Source organism: Narcine bancroftii, unplaced genomic scaffold (genome assembly GCF_036971445.1).
Source record: "Narcine bancroftii isolate sNarBan1 unplaced genomic scaffold, sNarBan1.hap1 Scaffold_133, whole genome shotgun sequence".
Lineage (NCBI taxonomy): Eukaryota > Metazoa > Chordata > Chondrichthyes > Torpediniformes > Narcinidae > Narcine > Narcine bancroftii.
In genome coordinates this window covers 422,353-437,619 of record NW_027211868.1, presented here as the reverse complement: position 1 = coordinate 437,619, position 15,267 = coordinate 422,353, and positions in this window count along the sequence as shown.

Genomic DNA, 15,267 nt, shown 5'->3' with positions numbered 1-15,267 from the left:
TGTCATGTGTTCCTTCAGCTACAAATGATTCTCTTTTTCAAACATGGCCACAGGTTACTCGTGCTTCATTTCTGTCTTGCAATCTTTTTGGGTGGTTTTTCAGTTGTAAATATGGCAAATTCCATTTTGGGAGTGGATTTCTTGTCACATTTTTCCGTGATGTATTTGAAAAAACGTTCTTGTGTGGACTGCAGCTCTTGAATGCAAGTGAGCTGCATTTGTTGTCCTTCCAATGCCATCTGCTGCCTGACAAGCCTTCAACCTGATTCCTGCCCTTTCCAAGCCTTGCTCGTGTTTTCCTCGCCTCGTGACCTCATCGTAACGGTGTACAGACATGCAATAAGCCACCATATAAAGGCAGAGTCTGAGACGCAGACTCGAAATACCCCTGGATTATCTTAAAATCGCAAGATTGGATTGGCAAGAGTTGGGCGTAGTCCACAGATCTGACAGCTGCTGGGCTTCACGGTTGCATATGGTTCTAAAAAAAAAACTAGGGATTGGCGGCCTTGCAGAGATGATCGTCCCCTGAACAATTCCACCGTGCCTGACTGATACAATATTCCAAATTTACAAGCCTTCTCAGCAAACCTACACGGCAAATATGCATTTGCTAAAATAGATCTAGAACGTGCTTACTATTAGATTCCATTTGAGTCTCTGGATGTCACGAAGACAGCTGTGCTGCTCCCGTTCGGCATGTTTGAGTTTCTGAGAATACCATTCGGTCTATGGAATGCAGCTCAGACATTCCAGTGGTTCATGGACCACAAACTCACTGGCCTTGGGTTTGTTTGGTGCTTGTGTTGATCGAGGAGATTCTGGTTGTAAGTGTGGATGAAGAGGAGCACAAGAGCCACCTTATCTCATTGTTTCCAAGGCTTGAGGAATGTGGCATCGTGATCAATCCCAAACAAGTGTTTCTGGTGCTTCTGATCTTGTATTTTTGAGACCTAGAGTTATGCAACATGGTATTTTGCCTGATGAATGGGAAGTGCGTGAATTTTGAGAATTTCCTCCCCCCTTTAAGGTTGGCCAGTTGTGATGGGTTTTAGGTGTGAGGAATTTTTATTGCTGTTCTCTGGTGAATGCCACAGCATCTCTATTACCTCTTACTGAATGACTCAAAGGATCTGATGTCTGTTTCAAAAAGACCTTAACTTTGAAAGACGATGCCGTGTGTGCTTTCCATGATGTGAACACTGTTCTTACAAATGCCACTAAAGTTGTACATCAAATGCCCAAGGCCTTGCTCTCTTACCACAGATGCATCGGTCAGTGCTGTGGGACCAGTGTTCGAACAACGAGTCTGTGGGCAATTGGAAACTTTGGCATTTTTTGTTCCAGCCAAGTGGTCACCAGCTCAGGACATTTGGCAATAACTCTTATCTATCTATCTCGCAGTGAAACATTTCAGTTTAAAAAAATATATTTATAGTTTTATATACAGTTCAATATAATAATAGAATCATATCCAAATGATACTTACAATGATCAAAATAGAATAAAAAAATAAATGTTGTACTGTACATAAAAGTGAGAAGAGAAAAAAGTATAAAAGATAAAAAATGCAGATCTAGGTGCAAAGCTCCTGTGATAACTATTCCCTCCCAAAAGGAAAGGCAGGATATTAATAAAATAGTAGAATTAAACCAACATGATAAGGTTCAACCATTAAGATTAAAGAAAAGTGGTGGTGGGGTGGAAAAGTGAATACATTAGATATCCCAACCCATATCTAAATCTGGTTTCCATATTTTGAAGTATGTATCATACCCAGTTCTAATATTATAAGTCACCTTTGCTAAGAGAATACAATTTTGCATTTTCCCACAATCAATTTTAAGCTGGGATTCAGATCTAAAACATGAATTTGAAAAATTAGGAATAAATTAATTGATTTTTTATTAAATATAATTGATGAATAAGTTATAATTAACTAATCCATCAAAAACATTAATTACTGTGCCAATAAATGTCAGACCAGCAAAAAGGGTCAATTTCAGTTCCCAAATCCAATTCCCATCTTTCTTTTAAATTATTCAAGTCTGGGTTTGGAGATAACTGTTGAAGTAGAAGATATAATTTGGAAATGTTTCTTTGTAATTCCCTCATGAATCCCAATTTCCAATCCAATATTTCAGCTTTTTTATTGGAAGGTCATCCTTTGACCATTTGTACAGACCACCAGCCTCTTATGCATACTGTATCTCTACTTGCCAAGGGAGATTTGGCACTTGCACTTCATCCTTCAATTTTCATCGGACACACATGACATCTGAGAGAAAGTGAATGCTGTGATTGGTGCCCAATCCAGGTGCGACATTACATACAACTACTGACATCAATTTCAATGCCATGGCTCATGCACGGTGCACTGATCCCGATTTCATCCGGTGTAACCAAATCTGGTCTCCATCTTCAAGATGTGACCCTGGATGAATCGGCTGAAAAGTTGGTCTGATTTTTTTTTCCCCAACAGGAAGGACTAGGCTGTTTGTGTGGGCGGCTATGAGGCAGGAGATTTTCTCTTCACAATCTATCTCTTCCTGGTAGAAGAGCATCAATCAAACTGGTGAAGGAACATCTTACCTGGCTTCGTGTTAAACAGAATGTTGGATTATGGGCAAGGACTTGCTTGCTGGGTCAACGCCCTAAAGTCTCCAGGCACATGAAATTCAAGCTGGGGCATTTTGTTGTTTTGGATTCCTATTTCCAGCACGTGCACCTTGTGGCTTGGAAGGTCCACTTCCGCCATCTCGGCAATGTACTTCTCTGCTCACGGGTGAGGACAGGACTACCAGGTGGAAGGATGAAATTCCTATCATCGGCATCTCTGCAGAGACAATTGCTAGGGCTTTTGTGGATCATTGGATTCCACCTTTTGGTGTTCTGGGCACTATTACAACAGATCGAGGGTCTCAGTTCGAGTCAGCATTGGTCCGAGCTCTCATTGATCCTCTGGGCACTACCTGAATTATGGCTAAGCATTTCAGGGCCAACAGCGTCTTTGAGCATTTTCATTGACAATCGAAAGCACCATTGACAGCAGGTGGCAAATCATCGACATGGAGCGAACGTTTGCCCATGGTTCTCCTTTGCGTGACTACAGCCCTTAGGGCAGATCACGGATGTTTAGCGGCAGAGCTATTCTATGGCTCTATGCTGACCTTGCCAGGTGAGTTTGTGAATCTGAGTCTAGACACAGTGCTCCATGAACAGGTCAGTTGTCTTGACCGTCTTCGAGAAAATGATAAAACTCTGACGTTCTCCTATGTGGCAGCATCATCTCCAGTGGATGTGCCAAATGATTGACAACAGTGTTCTCGTGTATTTCTTTGACATGATGTTGTTCGTAAACCACTTTAGCCCATTAACAATGGTTCTTTCCAGGTCTTATGGCACCATCCATAGTGTTTTGTTATTGACAGGAATGGAAAAGGTAACACTGTTTCCATCAACAGGTTGAAGCCAGTGTATTTCGAATGTCCACATTCTGCATCAGGGCCAGAGCGAAAGGACCAGTCATACCCCTGCATCGCCTGTCTTGCAGTATCATACGAGATCAGGCTGAACTGTCAACCTTCCAGACCGCTACACTGGGGACAGTTCCATTCAGTCGCCTCCTTGCATGGCTCGGAGGCTGGAGGTGGGGGTGGGGGGAGGGGGCTGTCACGGTGATGCATCTGCCTGCTTTGGGAACGGTGCCAATTGCCGCTGATGATGTAATTGAAGCATCACGCTGGAGGATTAGCCAATGTGCGCGGGTGTGTTAAACATCAGTATATGGGTGATGGTTTTTTTTTTGTTTTTTTTTTTTAGTGGGCACAGGGAGAGCAGCAGCGGCCCCGGCCCCGGTCCGGGCGAAGGGTAGACGGCGGCGGCCCCGATCCGGGCAGGAGCAAGGGGGAGACGGCGGCCCCAGTCCGGGCACAGGGAGAGCAGCAGCGGCCCCGGCCCCGGTCCGGGCGAAGGGTAGACGGCGGCGGCCACGATACGGGCAGGAGCAAGGGGGAGACGGCGGCCCCGGCCTCGGTCGAGTGAGGCAGGCGGAGGCCCCGGTCCGGACAGGGAGTGGGAGGTGGCGGCCCCAGTCCAGGCACAGCGAGAGCAGCAGCGGCCCCGGCCCCGGTCCGGGCGAAGGGTAGACGGCGGTGGCCCCGATACGGGCAGGAGCAAGGGGGAGACGGCGGCCCTGGCCTCGGTCGAGTGAGGCAGACGGAGGCCCCGGTCCGGGCAGGGAGTGGGAGGCGGTGGCCCCAGTCCAGGCACAGGGTGAACTGCGGCGGCCTCGGCCCTGGTCCGGGCAGTATGGACCGACCTAGGAGGGGAGGCAGACCCCTCCAGCCCGGGTAAGAAACCTGCATAGGAGAAGGCCACTCCGATATAAAACCTACGACCCAAGGACCTCGCTGCCACGTCCCAGCTTGCTTGGCCACGGCACACGAACCATGGGTGTAAAGGGTGGGGCCAGTACTGCGCGCACTGCACTCCACCTAAAAGCTCCTTTGCGCAGGCCCGAGGACAGGTCCACGTCCTCCCCCTCAACGTCCTCCCCCTCCACGTCCTCCCCCTCCATGTCCTCCCCCTCCACGTCCTCCCCCTCAAAAGATGCTCACAAACTCAAGCTAGCATGCTGGAACATCAGAACCATGCTAGACAAGACTGACAGCCACCGACCTGAACGTCGGTCTGCCCTCATTGCACATGAACTCCTAAGACTTGACATCGACATAGCCGCTCTCAGTGAAGTCCGCCTGGCAGATGTAGGCAGCCTCCAAGAACGCGGCGCGGGCTACACACTCTACTGGTCTGGCAAGCCTTCGGATGAACGACGCCTATCTGGTGTAGGCTTCATGGTCAAGAGCTTCATTGCCTCCAAACTCGAAAACCTTCCGACAGGCCTCTCGGACCGAATCATGTCCATGCGACTCCCACTTCAAAACAAGCGTCACATCACCCTCATCAGTGTCTATGCTCCAACCCTCCAGGCGGAACCAGCAGAAAAGAACAAGTTCTACACCGACCTGCGCAACCTCATCCAACGTACCCCTACAGCCGACAAGGTTGTCATCCTGGGCGACTTCAACGCTCGTGTCGGCAAAGACTCAGAAACCTGGCCAGGAATCCTGGGCAAGCATGGCGTCGGCAAGTGCAACGACAATGGGCGCCTCCTGTTGGAGCTCTGTGCAGAACAGCGGCTTGTCATTACAAACACCCTTTTTCAGCAGAGGGACAGCCTTAAGACCACCTGGATGCATCCCCGATCCAAACACTGGCACCTCCTGGACTACATCCTGGTGCGAGAAAGTGACAAACAAGATGTGCTCCACACCAGGGTCATGCCTAGCGCGGAATGCCACACTGACCACCGGCTGGTTCGCTGCAAGCTCAACCTTCACTTTAAGCCAAAGCCCAGGAACAATAAAGCCCCCAGAAAGAGGTTCAATGTTGGAAACCTGCAGTCAGACGAAGCGAGAGGAAACTTCCAGGCAAACCTCAAAGCAAAGCTCGACGTTGCAACCCGCCTCACGGACCCGTCCCCTGAAACCCTCTGGGATCAGTTGAAGGCTACCATACTGCAATCCACTGAAGAGGTACTGGGCTTCTCCTCCAGGAAAAACAAGGACTGGTTTGACGAAAACAGCCAGGAAATCCACGAGCTGCTGGCAAAGAAGCGAGCTGCCCACCAGGCTCACCTTACAAAGCCGTCCTGTCCAGAGAAGAAACAAGCCTTCCGTCGCGCATGCAGCCATCTTCAGCGCAAACTCCGGGAGATCCAAAATGAGTGGTGGACTAGCCTCGCCAAACGAACACAGCTCAGCGCGGACATTGGCGACTTCAGGGGTTTCTACGAGGCTCTAAAGGCTGTGTACGGCCCCTCACCCCAAGTCCAAAGCCCGCTGTGCAGCTCAGACGGCAAAGTCCTCCTCAGCGACAAGATCTCCATCCTCAACCGATGGTCAGAACACTTCCACTATTTTACAAGAAATTGATAGTAAAAAAGATTGAGTTAAGGATAAGTTGAAATGGGAAAAAGATTTAGGTTTTATAATAGCTGAAGAAGCTTGGATGGAAATTTGTCAGAATAGTATTAGGAAATTGGTTAATGCTAGATTAGCGATGATTAATTACAATTTTATACATCAGTTATATTTAACACTGGAAAAACTAAAAAAGTTTGGTCTTAGTAAGTCGGATTGCTGTTTTTGTTGTGACCAGACGGCTAATACTATTTTGCATACTGTTTGGTTTTGTGATCGATTGCAACAGTTTTGGAAGGCTATTCTATAATAGTTTATATAATATTTGTCTTGTATTAGATCCTGGTATATTTTTATTAGGGAATATGCAATCATTAATTGATTTGGGCCTACAAGATTATCAGATTTCTTTTATCTATTTAGCTTTAGCTGTGGCCAAGAAATGTTTAGCTCTTACTTGGAAAGATAGAAATATATTAACTTTAGATAGGTGGTATTTGGAGATGAAGTTCTGTTTGACTATGGAAAGGATATCTTTTTCAGTTCAGGATAGGATGTCTTTTGATAGGTTGAAGTGGACTCCGTTTGTTAAATATATGCATTTAAGTTTGATTTAAATATGTTTTTAAGTTTGATATTTTAGTATTGATAATTTTTTTCTTTTTTTTTGATGTTAGTATCTTTATTTGTTATGTTTTATCTTTTTTTGTGTAAGGGTTTTTTTAAATATAATTATTGTGCATTTTATTAACTCTTCACTCTTTCACTCTTTATTTTGGGGGGGTTAGACTAACTTTAAGCTAGGTCATTAATGTTGTGTAGTAATTTGGGGGGGTTTTAGTTTATTTAGTCTGTTGATGTAGTATTGTAATTTTTATTATCTTATGTTTAATCTTTTACTGTCACTTTCTATTTTATTCATGTTATAAAATCTTAAATAAAGTTTAAAAAAAAAAGAGGGTACCCGGGCTCCGCACTGACCACCTCCACTGATGTCACCAAGCTGGGGGGCCCCTGGACCTTGAATGGCACCCACTGGGTAGGTGGCCACAGTGCCTACCTCTAGCTTCCTACCACCTGGTAGGGCTGCCATTTCCCCACATTCGAGGTGACCTACATCCACTCTCTCGATGACCTAGGGGAGCACCCAGCCTTTGGCGACCACTGCAACAAGAGGGCCTTTAAGGCAGGTGAACTGTTCTGGATGATCCCCAAATATGGCACCGCATGGCTCTCCAATGAAATGTCCCGGATGGCCAGCCTCCTGAAGATGTTGGCCAACGACACGGCAGTGTCCCTGCACCAAACAAAGGACACCCTGACCTGAACAGTTGTGGAGCTGAAGGAGAGACGTATAGTGGCAATGCCAAATCAGATGTCCCTGGACTACCTGCTGGCGGCTGTGCTGTCATTGGCCAGGAGGGATGCACCTACATTCCCAAGGAATCCTCTAACATCACCCACCTGGCTGACCACATTCGGGACTCGGTGACCAAAATTCAAAAATCCAGGGACCACATCCACCAGCATCACCACCTCATGGGGACCCTGGGGGCCATTTGGCTCCACGAGGGGCATTTGGGTGACTATCATTCACTGGGGGATTGCTCTTATTTTTGTTATCATTGGTATAGTTATTCCATGATGTGATCGTCAATTTATATGCATCTTTGCATTGCCCCGTTAGACCTTCTTATTACCTGTCGCATTTTATTGGCAATCAGTATGTCTTCCGAAGGGGAGGATTGTCATGGAGAGGCAGTGTCCACCACCTGGTGGCGCTGCTGTACTCCTGTTCGGTGGACATACTACCTGTCAATCCAGGTCAAAGACTCACTCCAAGCCATCAAGGTGACCCTTGCGATTGGCCCACCTAAATCACCAGGAGCTGCAGTCCAGGCTGCCCGGCTAGACTCAGCCCTGACCTTCACCCAATTGACCCACCTAAACCACAAGGAGCTGCAGTCCAGGCAGCCTGGCCAGACTCAGCCCTGACCTTCACCCAATTGGCCCAGGTGAATCACCTCGACTGACCCCTGCCGAGCCCATGCACTTGGCCTCGAGCATTGGCCACAGCAGTTAACGGGGCCCAGCCTTCCCCGAGTGATTGGCCCTCCCAGCACGGTCCCACAGAACTATAAAGAACCATGTCCCCCTTTGTTCTGCCTCTTTCAACTCATCGTGGCTAGGAAGTAGCACCTTCCACACTGGGTTGGGGTGAGTCTCGATGTCAGCTAGGAAGAGCCGTGTCCATATCGGTCAAGGGGTGGGAGGTCACAGTATCACCTTGATCCTGAATGTTGAATGTGTACGTTTATGTAATTTCCCACAAGCTCTGTCGGTTTCTCCCTCCTAATTAGAAGTGTATATTTACTCCCTGCGTACTCTGTGTATAGAGGTTTGCCTAACATATCGACCCTGTTGTCATGTTTCCATCCCCGAAATAAAAGTGTGCTTTGTACCTCTGCTTTGGTCTGATTCTTAACCTTTGGGACCCACACGAACCCGACAACAATGGAGGAGGGGAAGCAAAGTATTTTATCAGTAAATGGAGAGTCAAATTACTAGAAAAAAAGACAGATAGATCCGATCAGAATGTGGCAAGAAATTAATGTAGGTTTATGGAAAAAAGGTAGGGATCTCAAGAAAAGCACCAGTGTGTAAAAATGTGTTATTGCCTATGAACAGAGGGAATAGAATATTACATTTGTGGGAAGGAGATTTTATAGACATCAAATATAATATGGGGAAAAGGATTTATATAAATCGAAACAAAGGTGGAAAAAAGATTGAAATATACAAATTCAAAAAGAAATAAGGTCAAGATTGTGTCAACAGTGTTACAAATATGATTTATGTCAGTCATAAAAGTACAATTGTCTACATCAATTATGCTATACTCCATATAAATTAAATGGACTTATCTCCAATTATTCCGAGAAATATTTTCAATGTAATCAGGAGATCGGGATTTTTTTTTTCCATTCGGTTTGGATCTGTGTAAAAGTGGAAGAATTTTGGAAGGATTTCAGTATATTTTTAGGACAAATTATGAAGATAAAAAATTAAAAAGACGCAAGAATATTTGTGCTTGGTCAACTTTATGAAGCAGATACAAAACTGAAGTTGGATAAATATCAAACAAACTTTCTGAGTCTAGCAATAGCAGCAGTGAAGCAATGTGTAACACTAACGTGGAGAGCAGAGAGTTTTGTAACGAGGGATGGGACATTGAAATGCAAAACTGTGTCACCATGTAACCACATAACCATTTACAGAGCAGAAACAGGCCATGTCAGCCTTTCGAGTTCGCACCGGTTCACGAGAACAACTCCACTAGCTCAATCCTCCCACTCTCCGCCAATATCCCACCAACCCCCTCACCTCCATGTACACATCCAACCTTCTCGTAAATGACAGAAGGGACCCTGCTGCAACTATCTCATTCGGAAGAACATTCCATTCTGCCACCATTCTCTGAGTGAAGAAGCATCCTCTAATATTTCTCCTAACGTTTTGCCCTCTTACCCTTAACTCATGGCCTCTTGTTCCAACTTTCCCTATCCTCAGGGGAATGAGTCTGTTTATATCTAGTCTATCTATTCCTTTCACAATTTTAAATACCTCCATCAAGTCCCCTCTCAGTCATCGACATTCCAATGAATAAAGTCCCAGTCTCCTTAATCTCTCCCTGTAATCCAGATGCTGTAAACCAGGCAACATTCATGGAAATCTTCTCTGCACACTCTCCACCTTATCTATATCCTTCCTATAGTTCGGAGACTGGAACTGAGCACAGTACTCCAAACCTGGCCTCACCAATGCCTTTAACAGCTGCAGCATCACCTCCCAGCTCCTGCACTCTTTCTTTGGCTTGGCTTCGCGGAGGAAGATTTATGAAGGGGTAATGTCCACGTCAGCTGCAGGCTCGTTTGTGCTGACAAGTCCGATGCAGGACAGGCAGACATGGTTGCAGCGGTTGCGAGGGAAAATTGGTTGGTTGGGGTTGGGTGTTGGGTTTTTCCTCCTTTGTCTTTTGTCAGTGAGGTGTGCTCTGTGGTCTTCTTCAAAGGAGGTTGCTGCCCGCCGATCTTGGTGCCAAGATCCACGATTTGAAGCGATATCAGCCCACTGGCGGTGGTCAATGTGGCAGGCACCAAGAGATTTCTTTAGGCAGTCCCTGTACCTCTTCTTTGGTGCACCTCTGTCTCGGTGGCCAGTGGAGAGCTCGCCATATAACACGATATTGGGGAGGCGATGGTCCTCCTTTCTGGAGACGTGACCTACCCAGCACAGTTGGATCTTCAGCAGCTTGGATTCGATGCTGTCGGCCTCTGCCATCTCGAGTACTTCGATGTTGGAGATGAAGTTGCTCCAATTATGTTGAGGATGGAGCAGAGACAACGATGATGGAAGCGTTCTAGGAGCCGTAGGTGATGCCGGTAGAGGACCCATGATTCGGAGCCGAACAAGAGTGTGGGTATGACAACGGCTCTGTATACGCTAATCTTTGTGAGGTTTTTCAGTTGGTTGTTTTTCCAGACTCTTTTGTGTAGTCTTCCAAAGACGCTATTTGCCTTGGCGAGTCTGTTGTCTATCTCGTTGTCTATCCTTGCATCCGATGAAATGGTGCAGCCGAGATAGGTAAACTGGTTGACCGTTTTGAGTTTTGTGTAGCCGATGGAGATGTGGGGGGGGGCTGGTAGTCATGGTGGGGAGCTGGCTGATGGAGGACATCAGTTTTCTTCAGGCTGACTTTCAGGCCAAACATTTTGGCAGTTTCCGCAAAACAGGACGTCAAGTGCTGAAGAGCTGGCTCTGAATAGGCAACTGAAGCGGCATCGTCTGCAAAGAGTGGTTCACGGACAAGTTGCTCTTGTGTCTTGGTGTGAGCTTACAGTACTCCAAACCTGGCCTTACCAATGCCTTTAACAGCTGCAGCATCAACTCCCAGCTCCTGCACTCTACACTATGATTTATGAAGGCCAGCAGACCATATGTCTTCTTAACCACCCTGTCTACCTGGGAATCCACCTTCAGTGAACTCTGTACCATAACTCCAAGATCCCTGTTCCTCTGCATTCCTCGACGCCCTCCCCTTAGCTGCATAGGTCCTATTTTGGTTATTTTTTCCGGAATGCAGCACCTCAAACTTGTCAACATTAAATTCCATCTACCATCTTTCAGTCCACTTTTTAAAACAAACCAAATCCTGTAATCCAAGAAAATCTTCCTCACCATCCACCATTCGCCCTATTTTTGTATCGTCTGCATATTTGCTTTCCCAGTTAACCACACCATCATCCAAATTATGAATATAAATGATAAACAACAGGGGACCCAACACTGATCCCTGAGGCACACCGCTAGTCACAGGCTTCCATCCTGACATATAGTTGTCCACCATGACTCTCTGCTGTCTATCTCCCAGCCAACTCTGAACTCATCTCACTATCTATTAATCCCTAGTGATTAACCTTCCTAACTAACCTTACATGCAGTACGTTATCAAAAGATTTACTAAAATTTAAATAGATCTCGTTAACCGTCCTACCTTCATCCAGTTTTCTTGTCACCTATTCAAAAAACAGAATTGCCTCCAACCAATGAACTTGGAAGAATGAGAAGTGAGATTGAACAGTGAACCAAATAATTTTTCTTAAATTTACACACACATCATACACATGTGCTTAAATTAGAAGGGGATTAAGGTTAGTTAAGTTAATAGAGATAAGTTAAAGTTTGATTCTGTTTTCATGTTCAAAGATAATTAAAAACAACATCTTTATATAACTACTTGTCTTGGTGAATGTCTATTGCTGCTGGGTTTTGGGGTCCTTTGGACTCGTAACACCATAGTCTGGTGACGTACATGGACCTCCTTCCCACTCCATCCATTTTGGATCCCCACATGAAGAGGGAAACTGCTCTGGTAATAGCCAGGGCAGAGGTGTGTGGGATGGGCCACGCCTGCATCACACACAGCAGTACCGAGAGCACCTTGCACCTGATGACCAGGTTCTTCCCCAGTACTGAGAGGGAATGTCATTCCCACAGACCCAGTTTCTGGTGGACCTTTACAATCGGCTCTGACCAATTCTTGTTGCATGCCTCGGACCCTCCAAGCCAGTTTCCCGACACCTTCAGGTAGTCAGATCTGACTGTGAAGAGGATAGCGGACTGATTTACCAAAGTGCATTGCCTCGCGTTTGTTCCAGTTTACCCTGGAAAATAGCATTGTATACTTCTGGGCCCAGCCACTTCCAGACTTGTGTACAACTCAGCCATTCTCCCAGAACTGGGGGTCTCTGTGCTAGTCCCTGTCTCCTGGAGTTGGGAGTCTCTGCAATGTTCCCCATCTCACAGAGCTGGGGGTCTCTACACTGCTCCCTGTCTCCTGATATTGGTGCTTTGTTCTCCACAAGTCCCACAATACAACCCTGACCCCTGGACGGAATGTTGAGGAACAGAGGGATCAGTGAAAATATGGGTAGTTTTGCCAGGGTGGGGTCCATACAGGAGCATGATAACAGCAGGGAACCCGTGGAAGGGGGATGGAGGGCATTCGATGGTGGACCAGCAGGACACTGCTGAGGGTGCGGATTCCCTCGGGCTCTCGAGGGTAGAAGGCGCTGGTTATTCCAATATTTTAGGTGAGGCCAGGGTCCAAATTAGAGCTGGCGCAACTCATCAAGGGTCAACATCACAGTTGCCTGGAACTGTCATGAGGATTCTAAGGGCTGGTAGAGGTAGGTAAGGAGGGGGTAGTTGTGTTCCAATGAGGGATTGATGAGTGAGGGGCCACATGGATGGGACTTTGAGACAAGGGTCCTCTGATTGTCCAGTGATGGGGCCTGTAAATAGACCCGCAGACAACCAGCACACAGCATCTTTGACCCTGTACCATCAGGAAGGAGATATGGAGGAACAAAATCAGGCTGCCAGACAGGGAAATAACTTCTTCCCACAGGCCGTGAGATTGACAATGCAATGCGAGTTGAATGGGTCCGTGGAATGAAAAGGTTGAGAGGGATATGGACTGTTTGGAAGCAGCTTGGCCATCAGAAAAGACTGGCTGAAAGGACTGTTTCGGAGTTGTCTATCTGGACCAGTCTTTTAAATTGAATCTTTAAAAAAATTCATGACAGGATGGACTATCATTTTAGATGGAGATTTTAGATTGACACATGCAGCCCGGGAACAGGCCCTTTCAGCCTCTGAGCCTCAACCACTCAATTACACCAATGACCTACAACCCCCGGTACGTTTTAAATGGTGGAAGGACCAGGAGCAACTGGTGGAAATGCACGCAGACACAGGAAGAACGTACAACTCCCCAGAGACAGTGTCAAATTTGAACTTGGCTCGCTGGCCCCTTAACAGCATTGTTCTAACCGCGACACTAACCTTGCCACTCTCAATGATTCCCAGGGTTCTTCCTCTGACTTTCCATGAGCTGTGATTGCTTCCAATTCCAGGGCCCTTGTTTCCCTGAGGCTCTGACCCCTCCCCAGTGACTCTGTCCCCAATGCCTCTCATTGGCCGGATGATCATCACTCTCTTTCCTGGCTCTCACCCAAACTTTTTCACCCCAATTCCACGACCTACAACTCCCTTGTCATGTTCCACCCACTTACCCACAGGACCAAGTGTAACGAGGTGGGGGCAGGTCCAGGCTGTAGTCACATAGCTTGTTGAAGGACAAGTGAGAGCAGGAGTACTAAGGCAAGAGGTGAAGAGCAGTGTGTACTGTAGCAGCCACCTGTACAGGGGCACAGTCTCCAGGGTGTGGGGAGAGAGAGAGGACTGGCTCAGATGGGACAGATGTCCCGGTGCAAAGGGTCAGGGAACTCCACAGCTCACTGAAGGTCTGGGATGCTGCCACCGGCAAGGAGATTGGACCACTGCCCTCTCCACATCTCTACCATCTTGGGGTCCCAGGAGCAGCACAGGTTCCAAGGCCTGTCGGTGGGGGAAGGGGGAGGTGCAGGAACTGGGGTGAGGCAGTTTTGATGCGTGATCGATTTGAGGTGGGCCAAGTGAGAGTATTGGTGCAGTGGAAGGACAGACATGATGGGGAATGGGCCTTTGGGACAGGCCCCAGGGGAGGGCTGGGGCTTCACAACAAGTCTTGTGGGGAGGCAGGGGCTTTGGGGACCAGCCAGTGAGGGACAATGGCTTTGGGAATGGACCTGGCGGGGGTCAGAGGCGTTTGTGGGAGGACCTGTTGGACAAAAGAATAAGTGACAGACCAAGTTGGGAATGGTATTGTGGACGGACTCGGGGGGAGATTGGATTTTCTATGGACTCGGTGGTGATGCGATTGGGAACGGATACAATGGGGGATGGTATTGGGGACTGATCTGGCGGTGGACGGTATTGGGGTTGGACCCAGTGGGGGAAGAGATTAGGGATGGATGCAGCGGGGGAATGGATTGGGGACGGACTTGTCGGGTGACGGGATTTTGGATGGACCCAGCGGGGACAGGATTGGGGATGGACCCGGCAGGGATCAGTATTTGGGACAGATCCGGCGAGGGAAGGTATTGGGGTTGGACCCAGTGCAGACGTCATTGGGGATGGTCGCGGCGAGGGATAATATTGAGGATCGACCTGGTGGAGGAGAGTTTTGGAGATGGACCCAGTGGGGGATGGACCCGGCAGGGGACTGCATTGACTCTGTCTTCAATGCCTGACACAATCTTTACCGGATGATCACAGCCGGCTGATCACCGCTCTCTTTCCCAGGTTTCACCCAAACTTTCTTACCCCAATTCCATGACCTACAACCCCCTCGTCATGTCCCACCCACTCACCGACAGGGCCAAGGGTAATGAGGAGGGGGCAGCTCCTGGCTGTGGTCACACAGCTCATTGAAGGACAAGTGGGAGCAGGAGTCCTGAGGCAAGAGGTGAAGAGCAGTGTGTACTGTAGCAGACAACTGAACTGGGCCAGGTTCTCCACGGTGGGGGGAGAGAGAGGCCTGGCTCAGATGGGTCAATTGACCCAGTGCCAAGGGTCAGGGGATTCCCCAATTTGGTGAAGGTATGGAATGCTGCCACCAGGAAGGAGATGGACCACTGCCCTCCCCACATCTCCACTGTCTGGGTGTCCCAGGAGCAGGTCAGATTCCAAGGCCTGTCGGTGGGGAAGGGGGAGGTTCAAGAACTGGGGTGGGGTAGTTGTGATGGGTGATCGATTGGAGAGGGTCCCAGTGAGGGAACCGGTCTGGTGGGAGGACAGACCTGATGGGGTATGGGCCTTTGGTTGCAGGCCAATTGGG